The sequence below is a fragment of the Oreochromis aureus genome, linkage group 13, assembly GCF_013358895.1.
Source record: "Oreochromis aureus strain Israel breed Guangdong linkage group 13, ZZ_aureus, whole genome shotgun sequence".
Classification (NCBI taxonomy): domain Eukaryota; kingdom Metazoa; phylum Chordata; class Actinopteri; order Cichliformes; family Cichlidae; genus Oreochromis; species Oreochromis aureus.
In genome coordinates, this window is record NC_052954.1 from 18,294,173 (window position 1) to 18,311,909 (window position 17,737).

Here is a 17,737-nt window from a genome sequence, read left to right on the forward strand (position 1 = left end):
CTCTGAGTGAACAAATGCAAATGTGCCAGGCCTCAAAGACAATGGGTGGTTTGCACAACAAAAGCAGGAGGAGAATCGAGCTGACGACCTGTGAAAATCTCAGCAGGGGTGCTTAACATCTCGGGACTTGCACCAGAAAATAAAAAACCCAGTAATTCTAGGGGGTGTTGGGTTTAGGGGATTTACGCAAATTTGCGCAGGGCTAATAAATCTAGTAGTAGGGACTTGCACCAGGAAAAAAAAAGGCTCAGCAATTCTAGTGTTAACACTAGAACGTTAGTGTTAACACTAGAATGTTCTAGTGTTAACACTAGAATTACTAAGCCTTTACTAATTTAATTTAATTCCTTCACTAGATTTACTAAACCTCCGCAAATTTGCGTAACTTCCCTAAACCCAACACCCCTAGAATTACTGGGTTTTTATTTTCTGGTGCAAGTCCCGAGATGTTAAGCACCCTGCTGAGATTTTCACAGGTCGTCAGCTCGATTCTCCTCCTGCTTTTGTTGTGCAAACCACCCATTATCCTTGAGGCCTGGCACATTTGCATTTGTTCACTCAGAGTTGCTCAGATCCAAATCAGGCCAAACCTCTGTGTTACAACTTTCAGAGATGCCTGCCGTATCTATACAAAATCCCACACATTGACTGACCTGCAAATATAAAAGACACACATTCACACCTTCCTTGACTCTCAGCAATGATCTTCCATTGTTACATTGTCACTGTGTATGTGTAGGAGTGGCATTGCTTGACTACAGCACAGTGCTGTGCATAAAAGCAGACCGACCAGGCGGGAGAATCATTTCTTGTTCACATTTCTGAGAACGCACATCAGGATGGCCTCCGTATCACTGCCACGCAGGAACAACCTCTCCATGCAACAGGCTTTGGCCTTGCTTCAGGAAATGGTGTATTGTACGCTGCAGGTAAGGAAGGAAAGTAGCTTTGCAGGTAAGGAAAGACCTGAATCTCTCCTGGTTGGGGGTTGGGGGAGGGTGTGTTTGCACAAAAAAAGCAGGAGAACAATGGAGCTGAAGGCCTGTGAAAATCTCAGCGGGGTGCTAGGAGATGTTAGGTTTAGGGGAATTTACGCAAATTTGCACAGGGCTAGTAAATCTAGTAGTAGGGACTTGCACCAGGAAAAAAAGGCTCAGTAATTCTAGTGTTAACTCCCCCTCCAGCTCTCCTGCCCAGACAGGACGCTCCACTGAACTTTGACCTACTTCTGTCTGCCATCAGTCTGGGCTCTGGGAGGAGGAGGAGGAGGAGGTGGGGGCACCAAGGCCTCAAACGCAGCGAGCTTCACGCTGATCCAGCCTGTTAATAATAATAATAATAATAATATGAATATCAAAGGTTTATTTGGACAATACATCTTTTGAAGGTCAAATCACAGAGTGAAGCTGGGGGACGCTTGAGGACATGTGCATGTGAAATAAGCAGAGAAAGACTGAACTCATTGTTTAATACAGTTCCTCTAAATTTTAGCCGGGCACACACTCACGGACACATGCTGAGGGACTTGGTTTTACTTTTCCACCGATCAGCCACAAGACAAGCCCTGTCTTTCTTCGTTTTATCCTTTCCGTGCCTTTCATTTCCAAGAAATCTCATTTACCAGATGGACACAATCCTCTGCAGGATAATGCCAAGCAGACAAAGACACCATGACAAAGAGGCAGACAGCACCTCCAGGATTCAGCTCTGTCAGTCTGAGCCCAAGCCTCACTGAAAATAAGCAGAAACCAAGTAACAACATCACTCCATAAACTGCAAGTAAGTTTAAAAATATGCCAAATGTTTCATAAGCGCAGGACAGCTTCCAGGCCAGCTGAGTCCTGGCAATCCACTTGTGACAGGACAGCTTCATAAACTGAGGGATGAAGTGTTGGCTCGGACAAGAGGGTGGTGGGAGTTATGTTGCCAAGATTTGGGATGGGATCCCAGAGGTTCCCGGAAGAATTCTGGGAACATCGGGGCCTTACATGTGTGTATGAGAACGAAAGCGATTGAGGCACAGATGATGAGAGAGGAGACATCTGTCGCCAATTAAAAAGGAGGGATTGATGCCAAGGTTACACCAGAGAGATACAGTATGCAGCGATACTCTAGAGTCAAGATGTAAACACTTTTCTCATGGTTAATAATTCCCAGCCCCCAGCCTCCTTCCCCTCTCCGCTTCCACAGACAAGCCAACCACAGTTTACCCAAGCTAGTCAGCTGATGCAGGAAAGGGGGAGGAAGGTGGGGCGCTGCATGGTACGCATTCTGCAGAGAGGTCATCTGGCAGATGCATCCTCCGGGCTGGCTTCACTCCGTCGAGCACACACTGGGGAAGAAGGCAGGCCAAGAGGGTGGAGGAAATCTAATCTATAAATCCAACACATGTCCAAACAACTGGGTGTCAGGAGATCTTTGCTTATGTTATTAGCTCAGGGGTGTCGCACTGTAAGTTGTAAGCTGTAAAACGCGCTGATTCAATTCGAATGAGGTTTGGCAGGGCTAAGAACAAATATGCAGTGTTTTCCTATCTAAAACTCCACACCGGCAGGCGCTGATGAGCTTTTATACTGGATCAATAACTCATGCTTTGTTTCCCTCGCTGGCACAAATCAGGTTTCCAATAAAGGCAAATCAACCAACAGCTTAATCAATGACTTTCACGCTTAAATGGAAGCAGGCCTCTGTTAGTCAAGTTAGGAACTGTGCAACCAACAGGCAATTTCTTTCCTAGCTAGAAGGAAAAAAAAGTCTCCTGAATGAGTTTTCTCATAAAAACAAAGACTGCTACCATTAAGAACTAATTGTTGCAGCTGCAGGCCGTCACCTCCCCACCTCTTAAAATGTTTTATCTGCCACCAGGCAACGAGCCTCAATACTGGGCCTAATACTTGTGTCATCCATCAATCTTGCGTTTGTGTGTGTGTCTCCGTGCGTGTGTGTGGTCTGCTGTTTCAGCACTGGCCATTTCGGTCCTCATACATCACCCTCCCGACAGCAGTGAAGTGATGCTTAGTGACATATGATGCCACTTTACCTTCTCTTCAGAAAAAGAGAGAAAGAGCTGGAGAAAGGCCTTGCTGTTCCCAGATAGATGAAAACCATTTCCATGTGCAGTGACGACACTTTCCTAACGGGACGGCCAACGGATTTGTGCACTGCAAAGGTTGAGCACGTAATAACCGATTTTTGTTGCTCCAGACTGTTATTTCAGTGACTCTGAGAAGCTTCTCTACGGGATCTTTGGGGTGCTGTGAACAAATACATAAGTGTTGAGCAAACACAGTTTGATTGGTCTACTAATGGATGTTTGGAGCACTTGGCAGACTTCAGCACTGCTGGTTCTAATGTGATCTGTGCCAGAGCTCTGCTCACTAATGTCCATTATACCCTGACTTACTCCACCCTGCATTGATTCCGGCTCTTCTTACAGACTGCGAGGGCTTTCAGAGCCCATCTCCGCCTGCCATCTCAGTTATCAGATTGCAATGGCAATTTAATTGAACTGCAATCTACTTACGCAAAGAAAAAAAGGAAAAAAAAAAACACATTTTGAGTATCCTTTGGCGCTGGAAAGGTTCTGTAAGAGCATGATAATTGACCTGCTGCATGCATGTTCATGGGCCATCTCATAGATCTTTTGTATAAAAAAAAATAAACTCAAAGGAGATAATGGCAAGCTGAGGCTATGGGCTGTTTGACAATAAGAGAGCAGCAGTGGTCCACCTTAGTCTGTATGGCCACATCTGTCTCAGTAAGCTCGTACAGCTTCAAATACAGAACTCCTGCGGTTCACCTTTCGCTGACATCCCAGATTTACCTGTAAATTTATATCACAGTAATTTCATTAAATCTTGGGTTTCTGCTGCCTATTTTGATTTTTTTTTAGATTTTAATTATTTTTGCAGTAAAATAAGTATTTTCTAGCTTAAAAAATGAATAACAACACCTCATTGCTGATCCAGCCTATGGCTCATGGTGTTATTCACACAATTAAGGCACTTTATATGTGAAACTGCCTGGTGGACTCGGACGATAACTTTTCGCTGAATACGTAAGGATGTGTCTCAAAAGTGTGCAAGGAGGAAGGAAGGTTTAGAGACACTTGATTCACATTCTTTAACAAAAAGAAGTATAATACTAAACCTCTGGAGTACCATTTACCCCCACCTACCCTTGCCTCTCTCTGCAGATCTGACCTGATCTCCTGCAGCTTGATGGATAAGCCTGCTGCACGTATACATGGCTTGATAAATGTGGGTTATTTCGAGTGTCGCGGTCAGAAGAATCGAATCTGACTTTATTTTGCAGACCAACTGCGCCTCATGTGTACTCATTTCCTTCCTTCTTTTGCTTTCCTCTGACTAGATGCAGCAGTGCGAGATTCAAAGATTTGATCCATTTAGTAAAGAGCTTCATAAACCCAAAATACCACCTGGATTTCTTGTCAGCATTACAGGGTCAGAAAGTCAAAAGGCCCCAGCTTTCATTTTTCTAATGGGTTCAAAAAAAGCTTTGAAAGTATGCAACAGAAAGGATTCAGAAAAAAAATGACGAGCGCATTCTCACAACAGTGTTTACAGGAAACAGCCACCACATGATTTCTGATCCAGTGCCACTTGTTGATAAGAATTTTGCTTGCCCATTACAACATTTCACAGTGCACTGCTACTGCAAGAATCCTTTTTTTTACTAAAGCCATCAGTAACTCAAGATTTCATGAAATAAAATTAAACTTAACCGTGAAAAGCCCTCCTGATGCCTTTTAATATTTAACAAGGAAATGATATAGATTTGCTGTAGTCAAGCTTCTTACAACAACTTCACTTCAGTAGTAGCAGAAAAATCTAGTCATCATTATGTGAACCAGAACTAACTCAAATGATGATTTGTGATCTTGATTTTATTCTGCAATTTAAATACTGAATGTCAAACTTAAAATTAATGTGACTTCATTTCTTTCTTAGAGTCTGAAATGTGTAAAGCAATGATACGTCTGCAGGAAGCTTAGAAGTGTCTACAATCAGCCTTTAACAGTATGGACATTACTAGTACATGCATTATTTTTAAATGCTAAACTCTGAAAGTTATCTGATGATCGATCACAGGAAATAATCAATAGCAAATAGAGGAGGAATGATCTCATCCAGCGCTCTTTTCTAAAAGAATGGTGCAATCACAGGACTGCAAGCTCAGGAAAGCCTTTTTAAAACTAATCAAGTATAAATGCTTCATTTAAAATTACTTCAGGAGTCTGCTGGCCTATGCTGAGCGATTCATATGTAGATCCATAATGAGTCTGTCTAAATAACTAACCTGATCAACAGTATAACACCTCAAGTGACTTTAAAAATGAAAACTCCATGAAGATACTGTAAAGTAAAGTCATTAGCGGTGCTGCAACATTTATGGTCCTGAATGGGCCTTTTTTAAAAGGAAAAGAAAGGTCACTGCAAACCCAGGCAGCTACTAATTACAGTCTCACATACAAGGGCAGTCTTTGTGCGCACGTGTGTGTGTGTGTGTGTGTGTGTGTGTGTGTGTGTGTGTGTGTGTGTGTGTGTGTGTGTCTGACTGACAGCTTGTCTCTCCCCTGCTGTGCTCCTGCTCATGTCCTGTTCTAATAGGCTGACAGCAAGAAACTGTGACGGAAATCTTAGTGACGCACTGCTAGAAAAATCACAGCTGAGGGAAAACTGAATCTTGGAACCAACACGCTCAAAAAAAAGAAGCATATTAGACACTGAAGTACTACATAAAAATCAAACAGTGCTTCTCTCTGACATGCAACTGAAGACATGAAATGGAGGCACAGGAAAAGACAAAATATCAGATGGAGAAAAGGTATCCGTTGAGCTCCTCTGAGTGCGTTTGACTCTCTCTGAGGAATTCAAGGCTCCTGTGGTGCTTCCACACAGAGGAGTTTACATGTTAGAAAGTTAGAAAGAAAGACACTTCCTGTTTTCTATCAATTGTACTTGCAGTGTTTGTTAAATAAGAGCAGCGTGAGATAGTTTGAGCTGCACGAGGCTTTTGCAGTCTGCATTACATCCAAACAGATGACATTGCTGACACACTGTTTGCGCACCTTTTAATGACATCACCATCATCATCACTGCAGAGTGGTAGTTTTCTGGATCAGATTGAGCTGTATTTATACACCAAATTAGCCTTAACAATAAAACCACCAACCTAATACTTAACAGGCATCCATTAGTATTTCTGACTGATCAGGGGCCCTCTGGCACCTTCAGGTTTGGTAGGGCCTGCGGGTTAGATTAGATTAGATGAAACTTTATTAATCTCTCAGGTGGGTTCCTCCGGGAAATTCAGTACAATGTTGTACATTCAGGGTTGTGGTGTGGCATCTTGTGGCTCAGTTATATTCTGGCTTTTTCACAGTTTAAAAGGCTGGGGCTGTTTCTTGGGCTCACTGTTGTTGAACAAGGTGTTTGTGAGGGATTCTGAGTCAACAACCACGTTTAGATTGGTGGTGATTAATGTCCACATGAATGCCAGGAATCAAACACTTCGCTTCACCTGCGAGTGGTTTTAATGTTGTGGGATAACGATGTTTGCTGCTTCACGAGGGATTCTCCTTTACATGTTGTGTAAGTGTGCGTCTGTGTGCACAGACTTGCCCGTGTGTGTGTGTGTGTGAGCACGTTCATGTAAGTGTCACTTTCGGCTGAGATTATCTAATGGGCAAATTAAGCTGCTGAAGCCCGAGTGACATTTTGAACAGTGGGTTGCATCTTTAATGTTTCATCGTCCTCAAGTGCTGGCAGATGTGCATCAGCTGTGATTGCGCCTCCAGCTGTGATCTAGTTTTTTCACACTTAATTGTTAATGTAATAAAAAAGATGGGAGGTCGCGTTATTCGACCGCAGAGGCAGAATTTTCATAACCTTGTTAAAAAGGGAAAACAGGAGGAGGAAAGGAGACAAGGAAAACAGTTTGAGGACGAGATGCTGTAAAAGCAACCATGACCTTGGTAATGTTCTCACTTAGCTGCCTGACATTTCACCCCCTCGGGGTTTTACTTGCTGTGAAGGGGACATGTGATTTAAATGATCACAGCCATCCTCCCCTACCTGTCCTCCATCCACCTCTTTGGCTACTTCAATCCTAATGGCCTGACAGGTTGGTTATTACCTCCCACTGCTACCGAATCCCCCTCTCCCCCTTCTCTTTAGCTGTGTTGTGTTGCGGTGACAGAGCAGTATGATATAGGTTCTCCCAGAGAGGGAGCATGATGCTTGAGCACATCATGGTGCTGTGATGCTACTAGTCTGTGCAGGAGGATGGAGTATGTGCGTGCCAAGCATTCACAAATTCACATTTGCAGCGTGCATGCATTCATTCATGCGTGGTTGTCCTCGTGTTTGCATTCAGCTAAAGTCGTACAGCTGTGACAACAGGACACCCAACGCATCAATCATCTGTGAGGGTTCACCGCAGATGAGAAAGAGATGGAGAGAATCTCAGGCACGCTGCTCCTTCAGCATTTATATCTACTCCTGTGGGGATTATTTATGGTCCAATCAGACCCTGGGTGTTTCCAATACAACTCAAACCCAATCCATAAATTAAAGCAGGCCTTGAGAGAATAAAACAAATGGCCATGAGAGCTCTCCCTCTCTCTTTGTCTGACCTTTTCTTTTCATCATTTTCGCTTCATCCTCTCCCATCCACTTCTGTCTTTATAGTACAAACAAAACTGGCTGCGCATTTTCAGAGAGGAAAACGGCCATAACAGGAAACGCGGTTTGCAGGAATAAGTGTGTATGTGTGCCATTTCCAAGGGGCAGCCCCCCTATTCACTGACACAGCTGGATGAAGATAACAGTAAAGCTTGTTCTCTTGTTTCTCTCTCTCTCTCTCTCGCTCTCTCTCTCTCTCTCTCACACACACACACACACGTAAACACACACACACCAGCTCCTGAGGAAGAAAAACTGAGGAAACTCGTGTAAAGCAAATCACTGCATTCAAGTGGATTAACTGCACAAGTACTCAGATCAAACTATCAATAAAGCAATTGGTCATGCAGCTAGACCGTAAGCCATACATACTCTAACCACGCAACTCAGCACAATCAAAGCACACTTTTACATAAATATCCACGCAGGTTTAAGCAAAATTCGTATTTTACCATAAAATTATAACTGAACTTCAACAACTACTTCTATTTCTATTTTTGCATGCGTTTATAAAGCAGTTTGAGGACGCTTGATAAAAGTCAATAAGTACTTAACCCTTCTGTTAAAATACAGGACAAAAACACAACACCCACTCAATCACTGTTGCACACTGCGTGATCTGCTCACCTTTAAAGATGTTATTTACAGCCAACCCGTGCGGGGGTATTTCCTTCAGCAGTGGATATCTTGTGCGTCCCGAGCAGATGCAACTTTTTCAGAGAGCACCAACACGCCAATAAAAATCGACTCTGCTGTCCGTTCCTCGTAGTTACAGTCCGCTTCTTCTCCCAAAGCCGCGCAGTCCACAGCGGTTCTGATCTGCTGCTGATCCACGGCTGCTGCTCAGGTTGAAGGTGTTTGGTACTGTCACCGGCACAGCCCGATCTAGCGCTCTGCGAGGCGGGCTCACTCTCTGCTTCAGCGGGGGCTCGAGAAAAGATCCACAACAGTAAAGGTTCAGGACAGGGACGGGGAAGGCAGGGGCTGTGCGAGGGGGGGCCGCGACATCCGATGAAGCCATTCCTTCACGCTCGTGCCGTTTGCGCCAGTGCGGTTGATATACTGATATAAAAACCTCATTTAAAACTTTAAAACACTATCCATGTTCAAACTAGTTTTTTCAAGCTCAACGGAAGAAAATCAACAGTTCAGAAAACTGCACATTTTTAGTTTAGTAACTGTTTGAAAGCAACTGCTGAGCTTGTTGTTTTGCTAACTTGAATATTGTTCGAAATTATATAAATCACTTTAAAAGACATGCTACTATTCCGTAATAGAGTTTTATGATTGTGTCTTATTATGCCATTGATTTGAGACAGAATGTTTTATTAGCAGTTTTTCCAACATGCAAATGTGCATGTAAAATTCTGCAAAGACTAAAAGACTGTGTACATTTTGTCTTTATTGGACAGTTAATTGTTATTTTAGATTCCCTAATCTCTGTTAGCTGCACTGCTTAAGCTGTCAGTGGTCTAATCAGCCAATCACATGACACCAGTGCATGTAGGTATGCAGATGCCATCAAGACAAGTTCAAACCAAGCATCAGAATGGGGAAGAAGGTGATTTAAGGGAAGTGTGTGGGTATTTCAGAAACTGATGGTTTTCTGGGATTTTCTCATACATCTGTCTCCAGAGTTTATAGATAATTGAATATAGAAAATATTCAATGAGTGACAGTTCTCTGGAAGAAAATACTTTGCTGATATCAGAGGTCAGAGAATGACCAGACTGTTTCGAAGTGATTACAACCAAGGTATGCAGAAGAGCATCTTTCAACCCAAAGCATGTACACTGAAGCAGATGGGCTACTGCAGCAGAAGACAACATCTGGTGCCACTTCTGCCAGCTAAGACAGGAAACTGAAGCTACAGTTAGCATGGGCACATCAAGATTTGACAACAGAAGATTGGGAAAAACATTGCTTGGTCTGATGAGAAAAAAACATACATCAGTATCTTCTTAACTTAGGCTCACAGTGGGTTTGTGTGGAGCTGTGTGGAGGCAGGGTACATCCCGGACAAGGCTAACAGAGAGAAACAGACAACTGCACATTTCCACCTCCATGCATAGGTCCAATTTAGAAAAACCAGTTAACCTAATGTGCATGTCTTTGGACTGTGGTCGGAAAACCACTCAGACACAGGGAGACCATACAACTCTACACACAAAGGCCCCTGCCAAGAGGGGCAAGAGGTTGAAACCTGAAACCTTACTGTAAGACAGTAACAAAAAAGTCAACAAATAAACTTAAAGAATGGCTTTAACATTGAAACAGATTACGAACCCACTTGTAACCTCATGTTCAAGTAACTGAGGTTATACTCTACAGTAATTTGCAAGCAATGTAACTATTCTCCTGTGATTTAAGGCGTCTTTAAAGTTGTTTGATGAGTTTGCTCTAAGACATACTTAGATAAATATGCAATATGTGCTTTATTTTTGAAACTTTTCCCATCTTCTCAGCTGGATCCACCCTCTAAGTATGTGGCCATGCAGATATTGCTTTACAGTCTGAACACATAAAAACTAACATTTACAGCATGTGATGGGCAATATATGCAATAAAAGAATATTAGGCATAAAAAGTCATCAACACTTGAAATACTACCTGTGAGTCAGCTTGTCTGCAGCTGAGCTGCTGCTTTGAACCCTTTGGGACTGAGCCTCCCACTTACTTACTTCTGTCCCCTCTTATGTCCTGGGAACACAATATAGCGTCTCCTCTTCTCATCACAATAGACTTCCACCTGCTTAATTCATCCATGAAACCGGAGCTGCAGTAAAGCCTGTATGTCCTAATTTCTTAGATGTGGACATATGGGTTGGTTTCCACCAGATCGTAAGATGCAGAAATCAGTGCCAGTCAAAAGGAGCAGCTGTCAGGGTTTAATGTTATGTGATATACTGCAGGTAGCAGGCTCAGTTTACTTTAGTAGGGACATCTGGTCCACAGCATTAAAGGTTAAAGAAAGCAAGCATAACCCATTTTCCCCACACACAGTTATCAAGAAAGTAAGGAGCCTCTTATAATCATTAATGTAACAACCCTGAAGTGTGACCCTGGCTCTCTTAAACCCTCATTTACAGCTGATTCACTTATGAACTTATAAAATGCATTAAAATATTTGGTTATATGAGGTTGTCTGTGATTTTTCTTTTTGTTTTTGTTTTTTGGGTTTTTTTGCTCCTTCCCTGAGTTGTTTTTTTTTTTACTCAGTGTGATTAAATAACTCATTAAGGTGTATGCATCTGCATCCATCCATCTGCAGGGCCGGATTATATTAAAGGGCCGCTAATAGTGTTTGTACAGCAAAAACCAAAGACCTGCAAACCTGAAACTTCCACCAATACTCAGACCCTAAAACCATATGTTGCACTGTAATAAGCAAGTTAATGTTAATAACCTGGAAAAAAGCAGGAAAACTCCTTAGCACGGAGTTACTATTCTTTTATTATTTTAATCAATTTAATTCATCTGCATCATTGCTCCACTCTTTTCACCTTTAAAAATGTATGTTCTTAGACCACTCACCACCCCAAAAATGATCAAGTACTATCTACAGACTTTTGTTGTCTTAACTTGCTCAATAGTTTGTTTGGTTTTTTATGTCAGTTTATTTAAATGTTGCCAGCGATTCAGAGCAAGTCATTCATAATATGGACTAACTCACGGTCACTTCGAGATATCAGCACATCCATTGGTGTGTGCTAAAAGTTGTCTTCACTGCAACCTATGAACAGCACTAGAAGTCAATCATTCTGTCCGTTTTAAAATATTCAAAGTCAATTAACATCAATATCCCCTTAAGTCTTTCTTTAACTGGAACCAAAACCAGCACAGGCTTCCTTTGCATACTGGAAATCACATGTTTTAGATGGTGTTAACATGGATCAGTAAGTGTGCAGTGACATCCAGTAATTAGTGCTGTGTGCAAAACATTTGCTTGATCAAACTTAAGCAAAGTATTTAAACTGCATGTAAAATCAGATTTGTATCCAGTTTTGCACGTTTGGTGTCACTGAGAAGGTGTGAGGAAAAAAAACATATCCTTAAAATCACCACGTCACCTTTTCTATTGTAAATTGTGCCCGTGTCACATTTTCAGCATTCAGTGCTACCAAATTACCATGCTCTCATGGTTTACTTGGACCCCCCCAACCCTGCTGCTTGAGGCTGTAATTCTTCCTGATGTTTACTTCTCCACTCTAAAAGTGTGACCTGGAAAAATTCCTGGAACCTTAATGCCATAGCCCTCAATTCCTTATACTACTCAGATGCCAAAATGAGGAACTGCACTCCAGTCATCATAACGTCTTTAAAATGAGGGATAACGAATACAAATCAAGCGGAAATTATATTTTTGAAAAACCCAAGGTTAGAAGAGATATGAAATGTCACTGTATTTCTGTTAAACAGAGGTTTAACTTTTGGACTTTGAAGCACACTGAAAGTGTTTAAAAAAATGGCACAGAAACAACATATTTAGCCAGTACTGTTATGACAGTTTAGTGTGAGGATGGTTTAAAATCTGAGATTTCATGAGTGGTTTTATTATTTATTTGTTTTGTTGTGATTGTGTATATAATTCCTAGGTTACAGATGTACTTTAGGTTTAATTTTCCTTACATGTTGATTGTTGCATCAGGGTAGGTGTTACCGACACGTTTTCTGTTTTTTATGTGATTTCTTATGATTGTATTTTATGTTATTTATGCTATCATGGTTAAAATGAACTTTACTGAATGAAAAAGTGAAAATAAGAGTCTTCAGTTTGTAATTTCTGAAGAAAATCTTTAAAAATAAAGTTCTTTATTAGATTGCATCTTCAACAGCATCAACCTGTGTCTTTGACGTCCAGCCAGCTCTCCTGCCAGAAGACAAAGATATTGAAGACTGCCGTCACTGCTGAACTCCAGCTAACCTCTCTCCTCTGCGTATAACATACCAATTTATTTTCCGTTCCAATGCCAAGTACATAACCCCCACCTCTCCTGCTCATCTGTCTTCAGACTGTCAAGTACGTCTGTTTCTTTTCATCTGCTCAATACGACTCCTTACAACTGCCCACCATCATCTCAAGCCTATACACATACCCTATTTACCACAACACTCCTTTTCTCAACCCCTTTTTTCCTTTAAATCATCTCCATGGTTCAGTTCAGCTTCAGGCTTCAGCAGTCTGCAATGCTAATATGATTTCTAGCTGAAATGAATCGTGCAAATGTGCTGTAGCCTCTCCTTTTCCCCAGTGGGTTCCCATTTAAGTCCACTTCATTTGACCGGAGTGGGTGGAGGGTTTTTTAAAATTTTATTTATGCTTTTTCCTTTTTTTGAACTGCGGAGGATTACAGTGGACATTTTTCTAGGTTTGATGTTTGTGGGTGGAGTATCTCTTATTTTTCCAGCATCCAAAAAGCCCTGTTAGCTTATTGTCTTCTGCAGTATGCAAAGAATATGTGTGAGTGTGTGTGTGTGTGTGTGTGTGTGTGTGCCGCTGCAGCAGTATGTTGCTGCAGATCTCTGTGTGCCCAAGAGTGTTTTCTAAAAAAAAGTCCTTGCCCTCGGCAGGCAGCGAGGTTTGTACACGACAAGACTGTTTATTTCATAATCACAGGGAGGAGGTTGCTGCCTGTGCAAAGACAGAAAGAAGTCCCGCTCGTGCTATTGTTCTCATGCTTTTGACAAAAACTGCTTTAAGCATGCTTGTAGGGAATCTGGTGGGTCCACCACATCCAGGTTTGTGTCCAGACTGAAAGATACAGTCAGATTTGGCTCGTATATTCATATTTTCCAGATGATTGTTGACTGGTCAAGACTGTAGTGATCCACACCCTCACTGTGAAGAGCATCACATTTTGTTTTTCAAATTGAAATTAATGTTGCTGTGCTTGGTCTCCAGAGGATAAATCCTAATAGGTTTAAATGAAGCTCCACTAAAGGAGAACAGATGGTTTCAATGCTTTAGATTTTTTTAAAGAATGGGCCTTTTGGGTGGTGGCTACACATAGTGTAAGGACAATCACTTTCCACAGAGCACAGGCCTGTTATTTCTGGCCCTCTGAAAAAGGAAATCATCTATTAAGGAGGGGGCACAAGCCAGTGTAAATGGACTGGTAATTACATAGCCCCTTTCTATTCAGATGAACACATAAAGTGCTTTCTACTAGAAGTCTTATTCACCCAATCCGAGACACATTCATAGACCGCTTCTATGAATGGCTAAGTGTGTTTTCATCCATACACACACTCACTCACAAATGGATGCATTGTGGGAAACTCAAGGTTCAGTAACTTGCCCAAGGGTACTTCAGCTTGTCGACTGAAGTGGATCAACCAACCAAGCTAGTGTACTCCATGTGCTGGCCCAAAGTCGAGATTTAAGGGGAGATTTGCATCTGGAAGCTCCAAGTAAAATTTCTGCCCAGTCAATGGGCTTTTGTGGGCAATGTGGGTTCGAATAATTCCATACTGGACTGGTTGAGGCCTGGATGGAGGTGGATGATCCGCTGTCATGACAAATGATCGGAACAGCTAAAAGGAGAAGAAAAAAAAGAAATAAAAAACCCAAAAAACATTTAACTTTCTTAGGAAAAAGTCAAGATTAAAATAACTTTAGTCAGCTTATTTCAAGTTGTCCCATATTTGAATAATTACAGGCACAAGTTTTCCCATCAGTCTCAGTACTAATCAGAAAATGTTATACCCTAACGTACTAAACTAAGATGGTAAACAGGATAAACTGTCACAGTTTTAATAACAGCATTAATGTGAAAACATTCATGATAATCATACAGTGAAAATCTGAAAGCCCCATCTGATATCAACACATAGGATAAACCCAGAAAAGTAGCAGTCTGGTGGGGTTTTTTGTGAACAGAGAAAGCTGGAGTGGAGTCAGACCGAAACGTGGTACATACTCTTTGACTTAAGCCAGCTAAAGCATGACTGTAGACTCTAAAATCGTGTCTTGTTAAGACCAACTGTATGTTTAAGTGGACTTTAAGCACTTTTAAACAATGATTAAAGAGTGTAGCTGCTAATGTTGCTGTGTGTAGAAATATGGGCAAGGCCCAAAATCACAAGAACATCAGATATTAATGGCTATATATGTGCGATTAACATGGCTACAGATTCAGTGATCAGTTTTGAGTTGATGCAGGATTTGAACCCCACTCTCACGGGTAAAATGGCTGCACTTAAATTATCTGAGAATGGCCAACATCACCCAGCATAAGATAGATTTTCTTAAGCCTAAAGACAGAGGAGGCAGTACACTTGAAATCCCTTCTTTCTAGTGATTAATCACAATATGCAGAAAAATGATATTATGGACTTTTTTTGGGTGCCACAGGCATAATCATCCACCCCAAACTCAAGTTTCTACACAAACTGCCAAAAATGCGTTTGCGTCTAATTGTTCTGCAGCTGTAGTTGTTCTGTAATATATGCTGTGTACATGCTGTGTGACTCAAGTATACATGTGCCTCCACAGCATCTCTTATACTGTGAGAACAGGCACAGGGCTCCCGGTGGGGGGGGCTCTGACAAACGACTCTACTGGCACAATTTAGCAAAACAGCTTCATAAAACAGATTAATGGAGAACTCCTCGCTGCCATGCCAAAGCAGAAATACTACACTGCGGGTCTTTGTTTCTACTGTGCTTTAGTCTGTCTGTAGTGGTCTGTGTGAAGCCTGGATCATATGACTCACATGCTCTGTCCCCTCAGGGTCTTCATCCACCGCCAGACACCTGACCAAAGCTCGACCCTCAGCTGCAACATGATTCAGAGATACGAAAGAGCTCCCGGCAGTGCTCCTGAAATTATTCACATGAACCTGACAACGTTCCTCACGTGCATTTCTGTTTGCTTCCGTTTCAACATAAAGTGCCGTTTACTTGTCCAACCTTTGAGTTTAATGACTCATGAATAGTTTATGCCTCATTTGCCAAGTGGATGAATTTTAGCTGTTCAATAAACAATGAGGCTCAAAGTGCATCCAGGATGAATCTGCCAAACAAAAAGAGCTACAGCGTGGGAATTTGAATGATGCCATTATCTTTGTTTTTGGCCGCTGAAGAATTCATCAAGACCTATGACATCTCTGTCACGTTCCCAATTAGACTCTCCTGCACGGCTGGCGCTCTGCTGAGGTTTATTTACATATTTCTAGAATGGTCAAATCAGGAGAGTGCAGTATAGCATGAAACACTTTACTCCCTCAGATTCCTGCTCTGGTCTGAGTCTGCAAGCTCATCCAATATTGAACTCTTTGTCTACAAGACGAGTCAGTGTGGCTGGGACGCAAAGAACTGGGGCAGAAAACAGCTTCATCTCTGTTTTGATACCGCTGTCTGTTCAGAGCCTCTCATCTCTTTGCTGTCAAGGTTGGTATTGTAAACCAATATGACAGCTCAGATTCTGTCTAATTCTATGAAATGCTGCAGTCAGGGTTTTGGCAGGGCCAGCTCACTCAGACCAGGCTCTGAAGATGATTATTTAATACCACTATTCTGCTATTCAGTACGCTCATTAGGAGCATGTCTGCGCAACAAAAAAATCCCACATTGATAATTTATTCACTCACCAGCAACCACTTTGATGTTCCCTTTATTCGCCATCCTGATGCACTTTCATGCATTTCAATTGCTGTCCTATAGCTCATCCATCTCCCTCTGCACTGGCACTGAACTCTGACCTCAACAAACCCCCAGTGTATACAAAAAAGATGTAATTATCACAAATATACATTAACAAAGTCTAGTCTCAAAATCCATCATTTTTAAATGGCTATTTCTGGAGTAGCTTGAATTTCTAAAGATCTGTTTTGCAGTTCAGTGGTGCATTTTTCTGGTCGACTAACTATAAATGATGTGAACTAATGCTGAAGTTCAAGGGCAGCTATGGTACAGAGGGGTCTGGAAGTAGAAGAGAATCTTAGGGCTGGCTGTCATTGTTGTGCATAAGAATCAACGCAGCTCTATTTGCTTTGTAAGCAGTAACATCTTTAGACTGAAGTGCAATGCAGGTTTGATTTAAGCAGTGGTTTAAATGCCACAATCTAAGACTGAGAGATGGTGCACGACTCGGACTGCAATAAAGTAGTGTTCTACTCCCAGAGAGTGCACAGCCTCACAGATCAATGAGCTAACTTTTTCATTTTTAATGTAATGCTCCATCAGAATTCTCCCCTTTTCCGCATCTCCTTGCGATGTGAACACACTGTAGACACTAATCACAGCGGAGCAGATTTCCACTCAGAAAGATTAAAGCTAACTACCTCCAGTAGCTAACACTTCTTCTCAGCCTCAACCTCTAAATTCAGGATTTTTTTTTTTTTTTTTTTTTTTTTTCTTCACCCACTGAGCCAAAAATGGGATGCCAAGAGCAATCCTCCCTGGATTATTTAAACAGCCACTTCAAAGCGGAGCAATTATAATCCTGCATTATTGATATGGGAAAACCAGTGAGTAAATGTCATAGTAACTAGAAAAAGAAGTGCCACAGACATGTGAGAACATGCAGAGTGTGAGCAAAGGAGAAGTGCTTTTAGGTTTGAGGTTTAAATTCTTTGATAAGAATTTAAGTTAATCTCACTCCTCCGTTCAAATATGTGAGACACGCTTGCATGTTCATATAAAACACCTTCACTTGCTTGAATATGTGAAAGAAGAACATAGATATTTCAGTCTCACACAACATCTTCCTAATCTGAAACGCAAAATTTATTCTCCTTCCACACTTGCATACATGCATTTCATCTTCACAGATACATAAAACTGCATTATCTAAACTGCAGTCCATCGCTGAGGGAGATCCGGCCTTCTTTGTTCACACATCACATACATGGCAGACTTATAGCCCTAACCTTCCTTATGGAGTCTTCATAAATGTCACCGGTGTCATGAGTACTCCAACATAAGCGTAGATACATGTACCCACAATGACATCCATGAGTGCTTGCTGCAAAAAATAAGCTCATGCACAATAACTGTTTTTAGTCTATAGTAGTGAAATAATGTTGTGC

At 41.7% G+C, this 17,737-nt stretch overlaps 1 protein-coding gene across 1 annotated transcript in view; it reads right to left on the minus strand.

Moving 5' to 3' along the window:
- The window catches only part of LOC116316608 (leucine zipper putative tumor suppressor 2 homolog), a 56,360-nt gene extending 47,721 nt beyond the window's left edge, over positions 1-8,639 (minus strand). The window contains exon 1 of the mRNA XM_031735204.2: positions 8,334-8,639. The gene's annotated coding sequence lies outside the window, so the exon portion shown is untranslated. The remainder of the gene's footprint in view (positions 1-8,333) is intronic.
- Positions 8,640-17,737: the final 9,098 nt, after the last annotated feature.